The following is a 22,815-nucleotide window of genomic DNA, read 5'->3' as shown; positions in this document are numbered from 1 at the left end:
AGATCACACCTGAATTCAGATTATTTAGGGTATCAGAAAAAGGATTATCTTGAATTCAAACAGAACTGGAATCCATAAATATACCTGGGAATTGGATTCTCTTATAATAAAAGAGCTTCAAAATATTCTTCACGATTGAATTCCAGCTACTGTACAACACAAATGAAATCAACCATATATCTAAGCATTAAATTTCCTTCAGATTTGTAATAAAAGGGCCTTAAGATTGTTCACAACTGAATTCAAACACAACTAGGTTACCTTGGATATATTTAGGGTATCAGGAACAGGATTATGTTGAAGACAGACCGTAAAAATGGATTTAGAGCAACAGTCAATCAAGATCAAGTCAAAAGAAAATGTTTGAAGAATGCAGACTGCATATACAGTGTAGGTCTTCTATTGATGAGAAGAGGAGAAAATTTTATGAAGTTTTTGTTACGACTTCGAATTTACAGACCATTTATCATAAATTTTCAAAAGTTTTATCCAACCATTTTATAAATTATAAGTGAAAAAAATTCACAAAATTTTTATTTTATTCCAAATATGTGTGATGTAGTTCAGATAAGAGAGTTAAAATATGCATTTCTAAATTGTCTTTTATATTCATTTACATTACCAAATGCACAAATCAAATACATGATTAGAAAAGGACCAACAGGCCTAGGCCAAAACTGTTCCCTTTCCGAATATTTGATAGTAGTAAGCCAATGTCTAAAAAGTAGGTTATGTTGCTTTATTTTGAATCAAATTCCGAGTCCAGACATATAGAAACCAAAATTTAGAATTCAATTAGATTGAAAACCGAAAAGAATAAAAATATTGCATCAAACTGCAAACTGTCAAGTTTTCGAAACTTGAAAACATTGAATTATTTAGAAATTTAGAATCCAAAAAAGTGTATAAAATGTTAGTATACACTGTGGTAAAAGGTCACTAGAAAGCTATACCTACTAATATTTTAATAGCACGTATAAGTGCTCAAACAAATTACATTTTACCATTGGATAAGTTTATTTCATAGTAATTTTTATAATTATGCGTAACTGAAAGTCTCTAATGATATATAATATAGTTTATGTATCTCAATCTACTAAAATTTAGAATTCCATTAGTGAGTAGTAACCATAAACTTGATACGTCCATGAAAAATATATTTTAATACCTCCTCCCCATTACTTTAATCTCTCTTACCATCTTTATTCATCTCACTACTCTTTACTGTTTACTCACTATATACACTATATTATACACTACACACTTTACACTATACACACTACATCTCTTTACTTTATCACTACCTCTTTCTCTCTCTGTGTCTCACTCTTACACTCTCTATCTTTTAGTTCTCTCTCTTTTTTTATACAACCGCTTTTATTATTCAGTACTGTATTTCAATTTGCAATCAATCTCTTCACTGTATTTAATACTTTGAAATCCGTTCCAGAGTTTCAAAATCTGCTCTCTTAGTTCAAAGAAAAGGCGTGGTTGATAGCTCTCGAACAAAGGAACAAGTCTATGTACGGCTTGATATTTATCATTATTATTACGATTACGATAACTATTTATCGACAATAACTTGTGAGAGTTTATTGTACTGTTTTTAGCCGGCAGCCCCTCGGGCTAAACAGAGGAATGCCGCCTGACGCACACCTTCGAACTGTCAGTGTTGATTGAACGGGAAACACGAATGGTATATTATAGGGAATCTGACAGTTGTAAGTGAATCGTGCTATGTTGAGATTCACTTAAAATTGTCAGTATTGATTGAATGGGAAGAACTGGTGCTACCATATGAGGAATTCTGACAGTTGAAAGAGAATCTTACAATGTGAGATCTACGCAGAACTGTCAGCATTGATTGAATGGGAAGCATCGGTGCTACCTCATGAGGAATGCTGACAGTTTAAAGTGAATCTAACTAGAGGAAACAAAAATCACTTTCGTTTTTCTGTTTCTTTGAATGGAGTTGAGTTGCATTGTGGTTATTATTTGTTGTAGTCTGTAGTTTACGGTTATTGTTCAATGATTTCCCGAACAGGCTTTTGAAAGGGCCAGATGTTTCAATTACACAGAAACTTCAGGGACTCGGGTTTTGTAGAGAGAAACTTGAAAAATAAATTCAAACTACTCAATACTATATTTACTTCATTCATGAATCTTACTACTCAAGGTCGACTCCATCACGTACTGTTCTTTAATCATTTCCTTTACTGATTTCAAAACATGTTCCTAATCTTTTGAAATTTTTAGATCATTTGCGTTACAAACTCTATTTGTATGAAATAACTTCGATAACAAATGCAAATTTTGATTAGATCATTTGAGTTGCTGAAACTGTGGCTTATTTCAATATTTCTCCATATTATAATTATGATTCAATAGATATGATTCCAACTATTTGGTTCATTTTGAGTTCTGTAATTAATTATTGTCAATAAATGGATATGGTGCAACGTGGCTTTATTATGACTGTAAGTGTTGGTAAGCAGGAAAAAAATTCCAGCGTTGACATCGTATTATAATCATTGTTCAACATATCGTCGCTGGTTTTAGGAAAACTAGTATGTGTTAAATTTCATTTTTTTCAGGAGAGCAAAAAACAACTTCGAATTGCTTGTATTTAATGAATTTAATGAATAAGGACCAGTTCCTATAGTGAGGTCCACGTTATAATGACAGTGGAGAAAGATAGGAGAACAACGTTGCCAATCCTCACTATCTTGTCAATGCCTTCTTGAAGGTAGCTGATACAGGTTTATTAATGTGATATTAACTGTTCATTCTCGTTTAAAATAAACAATTATATTTTATTAAGCAAGAAATTATATTTTTCAATTATTTCATATTTTATTAAGCAAGAAATTATATTTTTCAATTATTTCATAATGAATTTTCATAATTAAGATATAGTGAGGTCCATTATAATGGCAGCGTTATAATGGCAGTGGATAAAGATAGAAGAATAGCGATGCCGATTCTCTGCATTAATTAATTATATTTCTACACTGTCATCGGCATCGTTGTGCACCTATAAAAGAATAGTAACACCGGCTATGTCGAATGATAGACAAGGATAGCAAAACCAAAGTTGATAAAATACTGTCATTATAACGTGGACCTCACTATAGAATATTTTGTTAATTAATTATTAATTCTACATTGTTAAAAGCCGATCTGGCAAAAGAGCAAAGCGAGAAAGAAATAGAGCTATCCGCTTTGTTGAATGTTAGACAAGGATGGCAATACTAATCAAACACTGCCATTATAACGTGGACCTCACTATGGGGGGGGGCATTTATTCAATCGAATGCATCATTAAACCTATAAGTAATGTAGATTAAATGATCAATCAGATTAAATAAGGCATGGTTGCACAAAAAGCCGGTTACATTTTAATCGTGATTAATTTCACAAAATCTGATTAGAGAAGACTTTACTGATTGGTTCTCATGAAATTAATCACGATTAAAATTTAACCGGTTTTTGTACAACCGGCACTGTTTGTCCTATAGTGTGGTCCACGTTATAATGGCAGTATTTGATTAACATAAGTGTTGCTATCCCTGTCTATCATTTGACAAAACAGATAGCGCTATCTTTCTACAGCTCCGCAACGCTGCCAAATCCGTTTCTAATGATGTAAAAATATACTTAATTAAGGCAGAGAATCGGCAACGCTGTTCTCCCATCTTCATCCACTGCCATTATAACGTGGACCTCACTATAGAAACCGAAGAGTCAAGAATGCTTAATATTGGAGATTTGAGAAGAAAAGGAAGCAGAGTGAGTGAAAGAAAGTGTGAATTGGAGTGACAGGAGGGGCAGATTGAGAGAGATCTGCAGTCACGTGGGCAGCGATTTTTTCAAGTGCTGTTGATAAAGAGGCACTAGGAGAGGAGAAAGAACAATCTACCAAAGATCTCTACCTATAGATTGTATTTATTATTCTATTCATTTATTAGTTGATACAATTACAAATCATAAGAATATGATCGGGATAGAACAGGCATAGCCCAAAACTATTCTGTTCCCAAATTTTGATAAATAATAACATGTCCGAAAAATAGGTTATGTTTTTACTGTGGAAAGTTAAAGTTTAATTTCTGTCCAAAAATATATATGAGCTAGAAATTTTGAATTTAGAATGATAAAAGCTACAAATTATAGTAAAATATTGCACTTAATATCACAGCACTTTTAATAAATTAAGATTTAATTGTGCACTACATTATTAATAAGTGTCCCAAAGATTTTCAAGTCAGTTATTGGCATTTTTAAAAACCAAAGATTTTTAAGGGCAGTAAATCGGGGTCCATATTATTGAGGTTCCACTATTGAATTCAAGTTCGCGTCCTACCCACATTCAATGAACAGTGAAGTAAAATTGACTATTGAGCAATACTACACTCGGAACCCAAAAACAATTCTAACACAACTGAACAACAAAGGACCACTCTCCAAGCCACATTCATTCGGATATTCATTGTTCATTAATTCGTTCATTCATTCGTACACACATTTCTCTTTCAGACACGCCCTGTTCTCAAGCTATGAGCGAAGCTTTTTAATGGCATTTACATGCAAGTGAAAGTGACCCTCCAGATAGCTGATCTCCTAAGCCGAATATTAAATAAAACTCGTCCGGGAAGAGAAGTCGCTCTGTGAACGTGTTTGCTGTTTTCTAGTTCATTCTGTTGCTAAATTGTTGGCATGGTAAAGGACTGATATTGATGTAATTTTGTCAAATAAAACATATTGATTGATATAAAAGTAGTTAAACAATTTTAAAAGAGGGTACATGAATTTTTATTTTTTATTTCTATTCAAGAGTAGCCCCAACGAAAAAATACAATTTGATTGAAAAATGGATGAACTATTCAAGTATACAATTATTCATTCATAGTAGTCTATAGTTTATTTTATAAAATAGTTTATAATTCATTTTTGGTAAGAATATTTGACAAATAAGAGAGAAGAGGAGGAGGAGGAAGATGAGAAGAGGAAGAAGATGAGGGAGAAGAGAAGGAGGAATAAAAGAAGGAGATAAAGAGGGAGCAATAGGTGGAGGAGGAGGAGGAGGAGGAGGAGAAGAAGGAGGAGAATGATGATGAGAAGGAAGAGGAGAAGGAGGATGAGAAAAGGTGGAGGAAAAGTAAGAAGATGAAAGGAGGGTGAAGAGAAGGAGGAATAAGAGAAGGAGATGAAGAGGGTGAAAGAGGAGGAGGAGAAGAAGAAAATTCGGAAGAAGAGGAGAAGGAGAATAGGAATAGTTGAGGAAAAGAAGGAAGATGAGGGAGAAGAGAAGGAGAAATAAGAGCAGGAAATGAAGAGGGAGAGGAATGAGGAGGAGGATGAGTGAGAAAAGGAGGAGGAGAAGAAAATGCGGAAGATGAGGAGAAGGAAGAGAAGGAGAATGAGAAAAAGTGGAGGAAAAGAAGGAAGATGAGAGGAGGAGGAGTACGAAGAGGAGGAGAGGGATGATGACAAAGAGGAGGAGAAGGAGGATGACGAAGAGATGGGAGGAGGAGTAGGTGGAGAAAATATCTCAAGAGAGAGGAGAATAATCAGAAGAAAAATATGACGAAGAACAAGAAGGAAAATACAAGACGATAAAGTGACGAAGGAGTAGTTAGAGGAAAACTGCCGATTCACTGCCATTAACGACCAAAAGAACCGCCTACCACGAAAGAATAACAAAGAGGGGAAACGTTTGAGAAGGATAGACGTGATACAAATGAAAGTTTCCCACAATTCTCGAATTTTTTCTGGGGCCGAAATATGCTCAGAACGCCTTCATCTTGTTCCCTGTGACCTTTAGCCGGTAGCTGAATTATTATTATATCTTCCAACGAATTAAGCCGACTTTTTTGTTATTTTCGGTTGCCGGTTGGGATTCTTCCATTCAAAAATTGCTTCTGTACGATCCTGGATTTTAGTGAATTGAAGAGTGCTTTCCTTGCAGAGGAAGTCTCTTGAGGTGGAAAATTCCACCTTCCAAGAGCTAAACAAAAATAATAGATGGTTATGAAATTCAAAATCACTTCTCGAGGATTCGGAATCCACCCATTTAGTTTCTCTCTCAATCGTTTTTCATCATCCCTCCCATGAACTACGCAACTAGAGCAACTTGGACAAAGGTATTAAATTAATTTTTTTTAAATCCCATGAACTACTTTTTAAAAAACAGTCAATTGATTGGCAACGTTACGTTTGTTTGAGATCGAACAATCAAAAGCAAAAATCGTTCACCTTTTTGAGTTCGGCTTTAAAAAAGTTGAATCTCATTTTTTCTTAATACATTTTTATTCAAATTTTCGTCAGATTCATTCAACAATTTCCAATTTTTGAACAACCATCAACTCATTCAACAATTTCAAAAAAAAAATCAAGTCCAAAACCTGTTTATTTCAACAAGAATGAAGTTCCCCACTTCTTACAATTCATTGTTAAAAACCACAGATTTTGAAAAAACAGTCTTTTTATTTAATATGAATAATTACCACAATATCAACTTCTGAACTACACAAAAAGTGAAGGCATTTGACAATACAATCACTCTTCTCAAAATTAAATTTCTCACTTCTGACAACAAATCACTCAAATTTGGTACTATTCCAACAAATATGTGGTTACAAAATCATTTATTGCAACAGTTCTTTATGTTAAATAATCATTAAAACTAGTCTCAGAGACTCAATTCAATTTTTTATTTCCATCAACAAAATACATAAATAAAACATTCACATTACAATTCAATGTATATTATCAGGAAATAATTAATATTTCCCCACAAAGACTATGGTCCGTGTATGGTGAAAGAACTAATCATTCATTTTCATTTCACTATTTAGATCTTACACTATGAAAAACTATAGAGCTTCAGTTACTCCAGGTAGTTCTGAGCTTATGATAGCAGTAAAATTATATTCTCTTCCCTCCTAAAGATCGATTCCGACAAATACGAAGTTAAAAGCTTATTCATTTCAACAAGAATGAATTTTTATAATTATTAAACGAAAATCCCAATTAAATGCCGTAAATCACCACGAGGACTTCTGCTACTGCAAATATTGACAACAGGGTAAACAGATAGATGGATTTATAAATAGGTATATAAATAAATAGATAGTGTTTCGGATGGACACGTTAAGCCGTCGGTCCCGGCTGCCTAAAAAGCAGTCGTTAGGTCATGTCAGAGGCCCTGAAATTGATCTGTTGCGACCTGAAAACTCTAACACAAGACCTGAGCCAGCCAGATCACACGATATTATTATAATCATGATTATTATTATTATAGCTAGATGGAAATTCGATGAGCGCTAATGTATAAAAATTAGTTGTCAGAATTTAATTATTGGGATTTTCGTTTACTAATAATTATTCATTGATTATCTTTTGAAAACATGGAACTTCCAATTTATTTCCATCTGAAGAATGAATTTTTTCACTTCAGACAACAATTCAAAATTGAAAGAATTTTAACAAATATGTAGCCCCAAACTTGTCCATTTCAACAAACATAAGGTCACGCACGATCCTTTTCAAATGCCTCCACTGCGGCGCTGCTACATTATGGAGATCAGTTCGTGACCCAAGAGGCCAAATATTGCGGCTAGATATTTTATTTGTTTGCAGCCAGTGAGTTGTGCGTTCACTGTTGAAATGGAAAGGTAAAACCTGGCTGCCAACTGCCAACTGACCCAATGATAAATGATCCAGGCTCACCGCTTTCCTGATTATGATGCTGATCATTTCAATGCTTTGAATGCTTACGATGCTGCTGATTTCAATGCTTTGTATGCTTACGATGTTGCTGATTTCAATGCTTTGTATGCTTACGATATTGCTGATTTCATGCTTTAACTGCTTATGATGTTGCTTTTTATCAATGGTGCCTATTTCAAAGCTAGATTCACTTGAGTTTTATGCCTAACCTACTGCTAATATCAATGCGTCCACTGCAGCTTATTTCACTGCCAGATTCAACTGATTTTTATGCCAAAGCAGCTGATATTTCCAATGCGTTTGCTGCTTATTTCAATGCTTGTTTTGCTGCCAGTTGAAAACTGTCGATGGCATCATTGCGTAAAAGTGAAACGGAACAACTATTGCCAAAAAGTGAACGTTTCGTAAGATTCCAGCTCGCCTTATCAGTCAGTGGACGACGCTTTTGCTTTTAGAGTCTCAGTTTGTTTCGATAATAAACAGAGAACGTGGATAACAGCCAAATTTACATTTGAATGTGTTGACGAATGTTGACAGAAATTCGGAGCGTTTTACGACTCAATCGTTTCAAAGGAGTTTTAAAGGATCAAATAGAAATTACAGTATAATATTCTCAATGGTTTTTCATATTTACTTTTGCAGTATTATAACGCTAGGGCCCGTTTTCTGGGACACCTATTAAATTTAATGAGCCATCAAACCTGTAGATTTATCTTGGATTTAATGAGCCATTGGATTTAAGAAGTGTCCTAGAAACCGAATCTAAGAAATTTGTTTGTTTGTTTTTAAAGCTTTCCAGAGACTCTAATCAGAGTATAGGAATTGTCAAAAAGTATAAAAAAAATTATAAAAACATTAAAGGGTAGACTGTGAATACAAATTTATGATGCTTTCAATGTCTACTGACAACGTTTAATTAATGACATTTTGTTGTTTATTTAATGGCTCAATCGTTGATGTTGTTTATTCATGTTCCTCAGCTGTAGTTTGAAAGCTACGCCCAGTTTAGGCAGACTTTCAACTTGACCAATCAACTACCACAATTCCAAGTACCAATTGTATGGCAGATAATATGCTAATGAATCTTCAAGCTTTTAATGCCAGTCCAGACGCTCAAGTCTACTATCAGTCTACCATTCAAGCAAAAGATGGATGTAAAATTGCATCCACAAGCTTCCGTCTTTTGTCGGTCCGTTTTCCTATTTCTGTGGTCACAAGCTCAGTTCGTCATCAATTACTATGGAAGAGAAAAATGTAAGATACAAATTTGAAAATTATAGATGACATATAAATTTTCAAGTAGACCTATTGATAGACTATCAATTGAAAATAAATTATAATTTAGATGAAAGTGGAAGAGTATGAATAGTGAATAACAAAGCTAATCGTGGATGTAAATAAATAAAATAAACGTAATAATTGAATAATATTCTCACAATAAAGAAAACGGAAAGTCGCTTTCAGAGACTCTGATCATCAGAGACTATTTAAATGCGTCATTCGTTTGTTCATAGGACGAGAACAGAATGATTAGATACGTCAATGGAGAGGAAGGTTACCTGCTTCAAAACAAGAGGTATGAAGAGTAGCTTATAGTCGAATATAGTCAATAATATTCTTCTATAAAGCCAAAACCAGTAATCTATCTCACGAGGACAGAGGAACAGGATCCAGGATGATGCATTGCTCAAATGTTTTCTGATACCACACAAATGTTTATGTTTATGTTTATGTTTTGGGCGTAAGTTAGCCTGTGGTACTTTTCTGTAAGTTGTATAATTCTGAATGATTGAATAAATAAATAAATGTGCATTGACTAGCTAATTCAATCTGTTATCAATTTATTCATTCACCTATTTATAAATCTCTTCATTCATCGATTTATCGATTGCTATTTCATTTAGGCTACACACACATCGATTTTTGTTCGTACGATTTTTTGCCGTCCTCTTAAATTCTATTAGACTAAACTGTTAATGTTTGTCAAGTTCTGTTCAATCTGATAGAATTTATAAGTACGGCAAAATATCATACGAACAAAAATCGATCCTATGTGTAACTGGCTTTAGTCTTTGTATCAAATAATTTCTTCATTCATTTGGAAGTTGAATAATTTAATCAATAATTCAGTGTATTATTGATAGTCTACTAAGTTAATTTTAAAGAACAATACTTTCAGAAGAATGGAATAATTACAGCTACATTTTACAGGGTCATGAGAGTGAAGCCCACATGAGCTCTAGGCTTGTGCGTGGGTTGTGAGACGGATGGTGATGAGTGAACAACTTTGGGTGGGTTCCGAACCACCGGGAAGCGATCTTCAAACTCATGTATTGAATTACAATATTTATAATAACCGTCAGTTAATAATAGAGATTATTCAGTTGAATAACAAACATCTGATAGCAGGTACTAAATTGATCACTTTTTCTTTAAATGGCTTCTACTATTATTGAAAAAATAATAATAAATATGCATTTACAGTAGCTATCAGAGTTCTAATAAGATGTTGATTTGCATTAAGAATGCTTTTTAATTAAGATGAGTTACATTACATTAAAATCATACACATTCATGAAATATTTCTATATTTGATGATGAATGATTTCTGTTCATTTCGAGGCATGTTATTCCTATTATAAAAATGTGTATACTTTTATTCCATTAAGACAATATACCATGCAATACGAAACGACAATAAAATTTTGATAGAATACCTTAATTATGATATTTCATAATGCATTCACTGTCTAAAGAAAGTCCATCAAATCAATGAAATGGAAATGATTCCAATCGCTATTGGAATTCCTCCAGTAATAATATTGAATCGCAATTACATAACTCATACTTCCTATATGAAGATGTTATTCGTTATTGAACTGAGATAATCGGAAATTAGAAAATGAAAGTGAAAATCGAATATTATATAAGGAAGATAACTAGTATAGAATAATTCAATTTTAAATTGAAGATCGTCTCCATGACCATCAAAATTTGTGAGCGTGTTATTGGAATTAATTCAAAGAAACTAATGAAACATTTCTCCAAGCCGAACCAATTGCATAAAACATCAGAGATGGTCATTTCAATCTACAGATGTAATCGAAAATTAAATTGAGGTTCAACTAACAACCTGACACAACTTTAATAAAAAAATGAACTTAGGTACTATTATGCATGTATGTGGTTTGTAATAGAGAATATCGTATGCATTTCGAAAGTAGTTTCCATTACGAAACTCTATTCAAGATTTACGATCTCCAGAGTCAACATCACTCGACATTGAATTGGATTAAGCTTTGAAACGAAATTGAGCTTCGAATAATGATAAATGAGGATGAGCCCTTTAATATTTTTTTCAATAATGATGAGTTTGGTTATGTCATAGAGGCTTTCCTTAGAGCATTATACCTTTCTTTTACATTCTCAACCACTTGACTAGATTGTGGATTGACAACTACAGATATTAGTTTATAATGGTACAATTTAAATTAAAGTATGAACTATGAAATGGAAAGGGGGAATAAATTAGGTAGTAATTGCTACCAAAGTCAATTCCATCATCCAAAGTCAATTATTATGGTGTCGAATATCATCTTAACAATGATTGTTCCTTTACGTAATAACCTAGTCATGTTTTCCTTTTCATTGAATCTTGTATGCTGGAATACTATCGTGATGATGTATTTTGCTTATTTCATACTTGAAATATTTGATTTTCTAATTGACAATGTGGATTAAAAATACTTTCAGGGATCTCAAAAAATCAAATTCATACGAGTATCTAGCTTTTTTTGAACTAATGACAGAAGTACAGAAATCCTAGACTACTTCTGTTGTCTCCTATAAGGTTATATGTATAGAATAGATATAGATGATAAACCAATCTATTTAATGATATAGATTTTAAATTGAATAAAGTTTCTGATATTTCCAAACATTTATCTGATCCTACTATTCGATAACATGTATAATATAACACAGTTCTACGTTTACAAATATAATTAGCCTACAACAGACTGAAAACAGCAGAAATTGATGTTCTTTGTTGTATATTAAAAATGAGTAACGTCAAAGAGTATTTATTTATTTATTTATTTATTTATTTATGTATTTATTTATTTATTTATTTATTCGTTGATATAATTACAAATCATGAATATGTTCATATTATATGAATATGATCGGGATAGAACAACAGGCATAGCCCAAAACCATTCTGTTCCCAAATTTTGATAAATAATGAAATGTCCGAAAAAATAGGTTATGTTCTTACTGAGGAAATTTAAAGTTCAAAGTTCTGTCCAAGAATATATATTAGCTAGAAATTTTGAATTTAGAATGATTAAAATACCAAATTATAGTCAAATTTTGCACTTAATATCACCGCACTTTGAATAAATTAAGTTATTAATATAAAGATAGCGTTTTACATTATGTAGTAATCATTTGTCTCTGGTAACGTACAACCCAAATGTCTATCAACTTATCAAGATTGGTATTAAATGAAATGGAAAAATTCTCTATTAGGCGGAGTTAGGACTTTCAAGTCCTCTCTACCACTCAACCTCGAAGTATTAAGTTTGTGAATAGTTCTTGAAACTAAATAGTTTATGAAACTAAATAGTTCATGCAATTTATAAACTTATGTATTTCATGTTCATGAACATGTAGCTCATTGTAGTTCATGTAGTTCTCTTAGTCCAAACAACTGAATTTTTCTATGTTGTTACGTCGAAATTAAGGTTTCAATTTAAATCTCAGCATTATTACCTACTCTATGAAATCCAAATCTGTCACTGTCAAATTGCCGGTAGCAGATATTTAGGAGACAGATTGCCGTTTTTAGAAAGTGTTGTCGCAGTTGGACACCGAAATCCAGACATGAACTGCAATTGCAATCGGTGTGACCCAAATTTCATAGAGACAAATGGTTTTGGCCTGGAAACAGTGACAGACAGAGATAGAATGTGTCACGGTCGGTCACATGCTAATGCCAGAGCAGGACAGCTGATGGATGAACCGCATCAAGATCTGGCAAGATGGATTAGAAGAAGGATGATGTTGATGATTATTATATTAGGAGTAGAGAGGAGAGGGAGGAGAAGGGAAAGGATAGGGGAAACAAAGAACACATAAGAGGTAAAATAATGATAATGACAGGATAAAAAGAGGAGAAGTAGAAGGGAAACTAGGAGGGGGAGGAGTAAAAGGGTAATGAGAACAAGAAAAATATAGGGGGTGAGCAGAAATACTTATTATAAAGGACTATGAGGAGGAGGAGGAGGAAGAAGAGGAAGAGGAGGATGAGGAGGAAGAGGAGGAGGAGAAGGAGGAGGAGGAGGAGTGGAAGGAAAAAGGATGGGGTGGAGAATAAGGGAAACTAATAAGAGATAAGGGATGAGCGTAAATAATGATAATAAGGGAATATGGATATGACGAGGAGGAGAAGGATGAGGAAGAGGAGAATATTATAAGGGAAACAAGGAACTGATAAGAGGTGGAATAATTAAAATGAAGGAATGAAAAGAGAATGAGGAGATGACGAGAGAGAAAAAAGATGGATGATATTGGGAATATTGATAATTCGGGAAGGCAGTAAGAGTAGGATGGATTAAGAATGGGATATTGGAGACATAAAGGAGAATTAGGGAATCGGGAACTACGGAAATTGGAATCAGGAGGATTGGAGAATTAGTGATGGTGGAGGAGACAGTAGGAGAAAAGATAAGAATGAGGTGCGAAGGTAGATGATGATAATCAAGGAAGAAAGTAAGAGAGGAATAGAATCAAAAATAGATTTCTAGAAACAAAAATTGTGATGGAAGACGAAGAAAAATAGGAGTTAGTAAAGGAGAAGATACAAGGAGGGAATAGATATAAGAAGGGAGAAAAAAAGGAAGAGATAATTTAAGAAATGAAGCAAAAATATTGGACAAAACTTATGAAGTGATAAGCTAACCTATTTTTGGACAATTTCTATCTAAATTTGGGAAAGTAACAGTTTTGGACTTTAAGCCTGTTGTTCCTTACCCAATCATTCATAGTTGAGGATGATATATTGTATCTATTAATGTATAAATAAATGAATAAAATTGAGCACAGAATGATGAGTGAAATGTGCATCCAGAAGAGACACATGATAGTGAATAAAGTGGGAGAATAAGAAAGGGGGTTAGGAAGAAGAGGATGTCAGGAGTAAGATGGGATATGAAGGAGAGTATATATGATATGAAGAAGGAGAAGAATTAAAGAGTTCAGGAAAAGGACACAACGAATAATGGCAGAACAATCCAAATTGAGATTGATTACAAAAAATGAAAAAGTATATGTGGTAAAGAAATTATAAGTAGTTGAAGAGAACCAATTATTGATAGACGGAGAAGTTGGGAAAATCCACTAACGAGAAACACAAGAAGAAGAGAAAAATGGAAAAGTTTGTGGTAAAGAAATTGTAAACAAATTATATATTAGTTGAAGAGAACCAATTATTGATAGACGGAGAAGTTGGGAAAATCCACTAACGAGAATCTGAAGAAGAAGATACTAAAAACACATCAAAGGAAAGTGACAGAAGAAACAAAGGAAGGTGAACGGTATGACACCAAAATGACTACACACTGGATCAAAACCATCAAAAACTGTTGGTACATTCATCATTCATAACCATGATTATCTCTCCCATCAGTCGTATACAAGTCTAATGTTGGCTTCATCCTCAACGACAACTGGAAGATCACAAAGTGACACTATAATACAGACACAAATGACGACAAAAGAAAAAAAAAGAGGAAGAAAAAGAAGAAGGGGAAGAAGATGAAGGAGAACAAAAAGAAAAAGAAGAATTAGAAGAAGAAGAAGAAGAAGAAGAAGAAGAAGAAGAAGAAGAAGAAGAAGAAGAAAAGGAAAACTAAGAATGAAATAAGAACCAAGCAATAAAAAAAGAGGAAGAAAAAGAAGAAGGGGAAGAAGATGAAGGAGAACAAAAAGAAGAAGAAGAAGAAGAAGAAGAAAATGAAAAATTAGAAGAAGAAGAAGAAGAAGCAGAAGAAGAAGAAGAAAAGGAAAACTAAGAATGAAATAAGAACCAAGCAATAAAAAAAGAGGAAGAAAAAGAAGAAGGGGAAGAAGATGAAGGAGAACAAAAAGAAGAAGAAGAAGAAAATGAAAACTAAGAATGAAATAAGAACCAAGCAAGATACGACATTAACAGATGCGTCGGTTTTTTCCAGCGTGGAAATTTCACGGTTTGTTAAATTTTCACTGGAACTCCTTGGTCACAGAGATCGTCATGTCACACAAAGGTCAATGCATGATGAATCATAAATCATGATTCATGAAAACCATGATGGATTGTGAATCAAAATGAATCATGCCCAGACACTAAACGTAAAGATGAATCAGGGCTCAAATTTTCAGCTCGTGAAAATTATTGCTTGTAGATTCGTCACTGTGTTCAAGCATAGAGAACAGATAGCATAAGTCATCTTTATAGCATATAATATCATGTAACTTATACATTAGCAAAACTAATGCTTTATTTTCTCTTTGGTTCAAGTGACCCAATGAATTGATGTTCTTATTTTTCTTTTAGGTTGTTATTGTATCATCTATGTACAGTAAGATTCAGGATATAAAATCAGCATCTGATAAACATTGGTTTGCTATCCTTGTTTGTCATTAGACAGAGCAGAAAGCTCTATTCTTTTCCAACTTCGCATCGTTGCCAAATTGTATACTATGTAGAAATATAATGAACTACTAAAATATTTCATATCAATTACGAAGAGTTATTATTAAAACATGAAAAAATTCTAATTGAAGAAAATAAAAAACATTCAATTAAAAATTGAATCACAGCCTATCTACTATAGAAGGCACTGCGTGTGGTGAAGGAGAAGAAGTAACAACAACGCCTTCCTATGATTTTCACTTACTTTATATCACTATTGTTGTTCCATTATTCCATAGTTTTTTCTACAATATTTTCCTATCCTTTTATTTTCCACTGTTTTTCAGTCATTTCTATATTTTTCTTACATTTTATGTAACTTGTAATATCCTTTATTCTTCATTTCTATGTTTGGATTATGAATCGCCATTGCTGTGACGTTTGGATGAACCAACCATTGTGGGAGTGTCTATTCTAGATTCTAGACCAATGACAGACGTTCACCGTGATAGGAAGTTCAACTACCAATCGTATCGCTCTCTCAGAACTATAAATTTGTGCTGCTCGATATTTCTGTAATCAACGAAGCCAGTATATCGCTATTTCAATAATATTCTGTGTTCGTGAAAATTTTTTTTTTACTTTTTTTCGTCATAGAAGCTACAGACTTGTACTTAGGAAGGATGATGATGGAAGATAAGTGAGTACATAAATAAATAAATTTCAAATAAAAAATGAAAATCCAAGTACCCTTTTTTACCCTTTTTATTCATATTCAAGTGTAGCCCTAACGAAAAAGGATAATTAATATAAATGTGTATGTTATTGTTATTTTCTTCAATTCTTATGTAGTAACTATCTTACACCTACGGATAGTTACTACAATACTCTATACTACAGCATTACTCTTACATATATTTATACCAATAACAATAACTACACATAGTATATACTCTAACTATAACCTATAAAGTATTATACAACGACCCATTACTATTTTATAAGCTATAACTACGACGCTATTTTGCAATAAATTTTGCTGTAATTGAATTTATGGCTGTGTAGTACAGTAATTTCTTTCACTTCTACGGAAGGTCGTACATCTTTATTATTATCATTATCATTGGAGGAGGATGACTGAGTAGTTGGAGCAAGAGAGAAAGGTTTGGGTGCGAGAGAGTAAGAAAGAATTATGAGGGAAAGAGAGAGGAAGAGAGGTCTGTGAAACCAAGTGACATAATAACAATTTGATGGCAGTGATTCTACTATCTAATTTCTACCTATAATAGCGATCTTCTGCCCAATTACGATCACTGATCACGCAATAAGCCGGTTGAGAGGAATTTGTTACCTGCCGAGAAATATTTTGACCAAAACTATTATTTAATGCGTTTTTTACTTTCGTTTTCCACAGTTTCGTATTGATGTTTTCTAGGAAGGAAGGCATCGTGATACTTCGAAAAAGAGAAAATAGAAAATTAATACTTCTAAAGTTTTCAAACTGACTCGAGATATTGAGTTTATTTAGTTTTATTTATTTATTGAGTTTACCTCTGTTTATTTTACTAACTAAAATTTCCAAATTGAAGTTCTTCAATTCTAAGTTTTCAAAACCTACATTCATCATCATCGTCATGGATTAGGCTTTTCAAGCCTGTTCCGGCGTTCATCTCTTCCTCGGTCTACCAATACTTCTTCTGCCTATTGGCTTGTGGAGTAGGGCATTCAATGGGAAACGGTCTTCAGGCATTCTAAGGTCATGATATCACCACTTATTTCTATATGTTTCTATCAAACTCAACACTGGTTGGACATCACATTCTCTTCTTATATTTTCATTTCGAATCCGATACTCAAAGAGTTTTTATTGTAAAGGTAAGAGCAATCCCGATAGCGAGAACATCAACTAAATTTAACTGCGGTCAAGAGAAGTCTTCTTACAAGACAATGCCACAAGAAGAAATAAACGAGTTGGACGACAATGCGATGTCATCATTTAACCGCCGTTAAATCTAATAGAAGTAACCGAGCATAATTCATGAAGAATTTTCTAACAGAAACATTAACAACACGTCCTATTGCACAGTGTTTGCATAAAATCACTTCCAACTCTAGAGATGAGTGGGTGATTACTACGTCAAATTCCTGTTGTTTTCAAAAAATCTATTTAATTGACCGAGCGAAGTGAGGTCCAAGATTCATGTCGACGGTTTGGCACTTCTCTTAATGTTTAAATGTTGCGCATTTACGGCGAAACGCGGTAATAGATTTTCATGAAATTTGACAGGTATGTTCCTTTTTTAATTGCGCGTCGACGTATATACACTCACACAACTTTCCTTGCCGTTATGAAAATTGATCACCTGACGCTAGTGTTCCTGCGCATCTCAAGTCTACTATTCAAAGATTTGAGCCAGCTGGTGACAGGGTAATAACGCTGAAGACACACGAGGTCTGCTATCTCTTCATAGTGAATGATTTAATAGAATCAACAGTTGCAAACAGTTTGCAATTGGATAATCACTTTTTCTCGAAATTCGAGCTTATTTTCAATTTTAGGTGAAAATGTTACTGGACATTAATTGTAGAGATTCTCATGCTCAATCTTCTCCACTCAAATTTTTTTGTTTAAATTGTATCTGAAGCCTGATGATTGAGAATCTAAAATCAAACTTTGCATAGTTGGGCGGAGCTCCTGAAATTTTTACAGATATGGGACTTGTGGCAGTTGATAGAGCTCATCGATGACTATTTCAGATATAACTTTAATCAAAATCGTTGGAGCCGTTTTCGAGAAAAACACACACACACACACACACACACACACACACACACACCACACACACACACACACACACACACACACACACAGACCAATACCCAAAAACCACTTTTTTGGATTCAGGGGACCTTGAAACGTATAGAAATTCAGTAATTGGGGTTCCTTAATTTTTTTCGGAAAGCAATACTTTCCTTACCTATGGTAATAGGGCAAGGTAAAAAAATCAGACTATAGAATATTATTCATCATAAATCAGCTGGCAAGTGATTACACAGATGTGTGGGGAAGCCAGTCTATTGCTGCATTTCCATAAGGTCTATAGTTTCAATCAGGTACTTGTGGATGAGAATACTGCGTGAGTTCTACTGTTCACAGAACTACTAGTACAGTATCATATATATATTTAATTCTAAAATTATCAAATAATAACAGCATATTTATCAACAATGAGAAAACAACTTAATCATAAAATAATTGGAAACAGAAAAACAGGCTTATAGCCCTTACTATTATTCCATTCCCGAATTTCATATTGCCAATTGAAAGTAGAAACCGAACTCCTAACCTTTCCTTCAACTAGACTTTCCCTAACCTACTCTAATCCCTAGTGTGCAACGGTGTAGCTTACAGTGTATCAGCCTGCAACGAAAACTTGATGCCATGAAAACTAGACGTACTGAGGGCTCAACTTCCCATTTCTTTCAGTTTCCCAAGGACTGGTCAAAATAAGTGACTTGACAAACTGAAAACTTGAAGAACTTATTTACTCCCTACTCCTTACTACGCATTTTTGTAATCTATAAATAATGATACCGCAGTCACGATCTACTAGAAACATTCGGTAAATTATGTAAAATATACGACATAAATATACGGCATTCAGTATAACATACTGTTATGGTTACGATGGAAAGCAGAGATCAATATTTTAGAAAGAAAAATAAAAATCTTAGTACCCCTTTTTGAAATATTGTACTAAGTCTTGTACAACTAAGTACTAACTTGTATTAATTATTAGTGTACTAAGATTGTTATTTTTCTTTCTATTTCTATAAAAGTAGCCCTATACAGGAAAGAGATAAATCAATATTTTAATTGACATATGTGTCATAATATTGCCATAATGATGTTGTGACGGAGAGGGCAGTAAACTCTTTGCTTTAGTCACGAATGGGGACAATGCAGAGAGAATTATTCCTTTCTATGCTGGTCAGCTGAAGAGAAGAAAAGAATCACATACATTGTTATGCGAGTGTTCACACTTCGGCAGACTGCGAATGAATGAGTACTCCCATAAGAATCAATGGCAATCTTTTTTATCTCCAGCACTATGTCATCTTTGATCCCGGAAATAACCACACTTCGGAAGTAAGCGGAAAAAACTAGGAATGTCAAATTGTCAAACACAACAAAACATTTCTTTGTATTGATGTCAATTTAATGGCATTCGCAATGGCGAAAGAAGAATAAGGAGATCGTCTAATCCAACAATGGATGACAATAATTGACAACAATCTTTTATCCTATAGAAGACTACGATCTATCACACCAATAGTTGATATACTGTCACCTTTTTTTAGTTGACAGTTGATGGAGTTGAAATTTCAGATGATAGTTCAGTTGGCAGTTTAGTTAATAGTTGATAGTTCAGTTGGCAGTTTAGTTAATAGTTGATAGTTCAGTTAATAGTTGATAGGTCAGTTTATTGTTGATAGTTCAGTTGATAGTTGATAGTTAATGTTGTCACACCCTCAGTTGTTACAGAAGTTTTTCAGAGAAGCAGATTTTAGGTCTGAACCCCTGTTGTTCAATGAACTTCTGTTTTGCTGAGCAGTAGAATATTATTGATTATAATGGTAGTATTCACACATATGCAATATGCCATTAAATAAATCTGCCTATGTGATTCTTAGCAATTAAAACAAAATCTGAAATAATCAGGGCATTATTCGTTTCATATTTTTTCGTTGAGGATGATGTCCACTTGAGCACAAAGATTGTGCGAGGGTAATGAGAGGGGTTGATGAGATATGAATGAACAAATCACCTTCTGAATTATACACGAATTATCATCTAAATGATGATATATACGAATCATCTCTATGAATTATAAATCACCTAGTTTATAGGCCTTATATCTTTCTTTGTTAGGCCTATTCACTAATACTATATTGGACCTATATTACTACATAGACCCTATTTACTAGCCTTAGAAAGGACCCACAGTTTTCAAAGAGTTCCAAACCACCATGAATTGATTTCAAAGGTCATAAGCATCTGTTAGTGAAGCTGGCTTTGAGTAGTCACCCATCCAACAGGACTACAGAGAACATGTCACTTATCATATTTGAACGTTTACACAATACAAAAGCGTCAAGCCGCTGGGTTTCGTCATTTCTTCAATTCACTTATTCGATATAATAAATTCATCAGACTATGATAAAAATGCTTGGCAATATATAATACTACATCAATAAACTAGTAGTTCTGTGAACAGTAGACCTCACGCAGCATTCTCATCCACAAGTACCTGATTGAAACTATAGACCTTATGAAAATACAGCAATAGACTGGCTTCTCCACACATCTGTATAATCACTTGTTAGCTGATTTATGATGAATAATTCTATAGTCTGATTTTTACTCTAATATTGGCGTATGAAGGAGGCTCCTTTTTCCTTTATATTCTCCTTGCAAAATGCAAAATGTCCAAAAACCTTGTATATACGTCGACGCGCAATTAAAAAAGGAACATACCTGTCAAATTTCATGAAAATCTATTACCGCGTTTCGCTGTAAATGCACAACATATAAACATTCAAACATTTAAACATTAAGAGAAATGCCAAACCGTCGACTTGAATCTTAGACCTCACTTCGCTCGGTCAATAAAAATGCTTGGCAATATAAAAAATCATGTTTTTGGACTCAGGGGGCCTTGAAACGTATAGAAAACTTGAAATTAGGGTACCTTAATTTTTTTTGGAAAGCAATACTTTCCTTACCTATGGTAATAGAGCAAGGAAAGTAATAATACTACATCAATAAACAACACGTAAGTAATGTTCAATGATTTATGTGCTCAGTGATTGATAACGTTCAATGTTCAACTATGGATATTCCTCACTATCTGAATACATTATTTATGTAATTCAAGAGTTCACCAAATATACATCCGCCTTCAATCGTGAAAGTGAAGGGAATCTAGAAAGTTTGAAAATTACTTGAAATACCACAAGTTATCAACATAGATGTGAACGGTTTTTTCTTTAAGGGTTCACAAACAAAAATGAATATCAGAAATTCTCTATAAGGTGAGAGTGGAAAAAAATGTAGAAAGCGAAAAATCTTGAAAATATTTCAAATTATTGCTGCATTGAGCGACAGATCCTTTTAAGGGAGTACCAAGGATAGCCGGTTGGGTCATTCCCATCAATGATCACATTGCAATGACCCTTTTCTTGGAGTTACACTTCAGACTGCCAGCATGTCTTATGGATAAGTTCACTGCTTCCCATTCAACCAATGCTAACATTTCAAAGTGGATTTTATCAGAGTGCAATTTCCTCAAAACCTGCTAACTGGAATGAAAATATTGCGCAAAGAATTTGGGTGGATCGTAAAGTGTTAGTTGATTGCAGCAGCCTCCTGATTCCAAGTTCACCTTGATCTCAATCCTCGATCTTCTGCTGTATTGATTGGGACTGAAGATCGATTGAGAAATTCAGAGATTTCAAGATATGAAAAGAGAAATCTGTAGAAAAAAGAGGAGAACACGGATGAGGAAGAGAAGGGAGAAGTGACGGAGAAGGTAGGAGGAGGGGGTAGTGATGAAGAAGGAAGGAGGTTGAGAAAGAGGATGCAGAAGAGTAGGAAGAAAGTGGAGGAGGAAGTATATACTTAGATGAGGAGGAGGAAAAGTAGAAGGGAAAGGAGAAACAAGAAGAAGAAGGGGAGGAGGAAGAATAGGCGGAAAGCAGAAGAGAATAAAGAAAATGGGGGAGGGAGGAGATACGTGGAGGTAGGAGGAGGAGTGGAAGGGAAAGAAGGAACAAGAAGAAAGAGAGGAGGAGGAAAAATAGGAAAAAAGGAGGAACAAGAAAAAGAAGGAGAGGAGTAAGAAGAAGGAGGGGAAGGAGAGAGAGGAGTAGTAAGAGGAAGAAGAAGATTTTAAATAGTAGGAGAAAGAAATGGAAAAGAATAGCAATGAGAAGGAGATGAAGGAAAAATGAAATGTAGAAGAAAAGTATAAGGAGAAGGAATAGAGGAAAAAGGAGTTGGTATGGCGGAAGAGGTGGGTGAGGAAGATGACGGTGAGATGAAGGAGGGTGAGGAGGAGAAGGAGGAGGATGAAATGGAGGAACAGAAAGATGAAGAGGGGTGGAGGGTCAATGAGGGAGAGAGAAATAATTTATGAGAAAAGAGATAGAATAAGTTGAAAAGAAAATGTAATAAGTACAGGAAAGAAGAGCACTAGATAGAGTAGTTATGCAATTTGAAAATTAGTAGCTCTTTCAGGTATTTATTGAATGGAAACCTGTTTCGCTTTTTACGAAAATCCAGTAATTTTATCAAGATTGGAGCAAAATTAAACCGCCTAATTAATGTGATAATCCCTTATTCAACATTC

General features: G+C 33.9%; 1 protein-coding gene across 1 annotated transcript in view; it reads right to left on the bottom strand.

Moving 5' to 3' along the window:
* LOC111053469 overlaps positions 1-22,815 on the bottom strand; it is a 169,526-nt gene that overhangs the window by 57,394 nt on the left and 89,317 nt on the right. The window lies entirely within an intron of this gene.

Source organism: Nilaparvata lugens, chromosome 13 (genome assembly GCF_014356525.2).
Source record: "Nilaparvata lugens isolate BPH chromosome 13, ASM1435652v1, whole genome shotgun sequence".
Classification (NCBI taxonomy): domain Eukaryota; kingdom Metazoa; phylum Arthropoda; class Insecta; order Hemiptera; family Delphacidae; genus Nilaparvata; species Nilaparvata lugens.
Note: the sequence above shows the minus strand (reverse complement) of the source record. Positions and strands in the feature narration are given on the sequence as shown.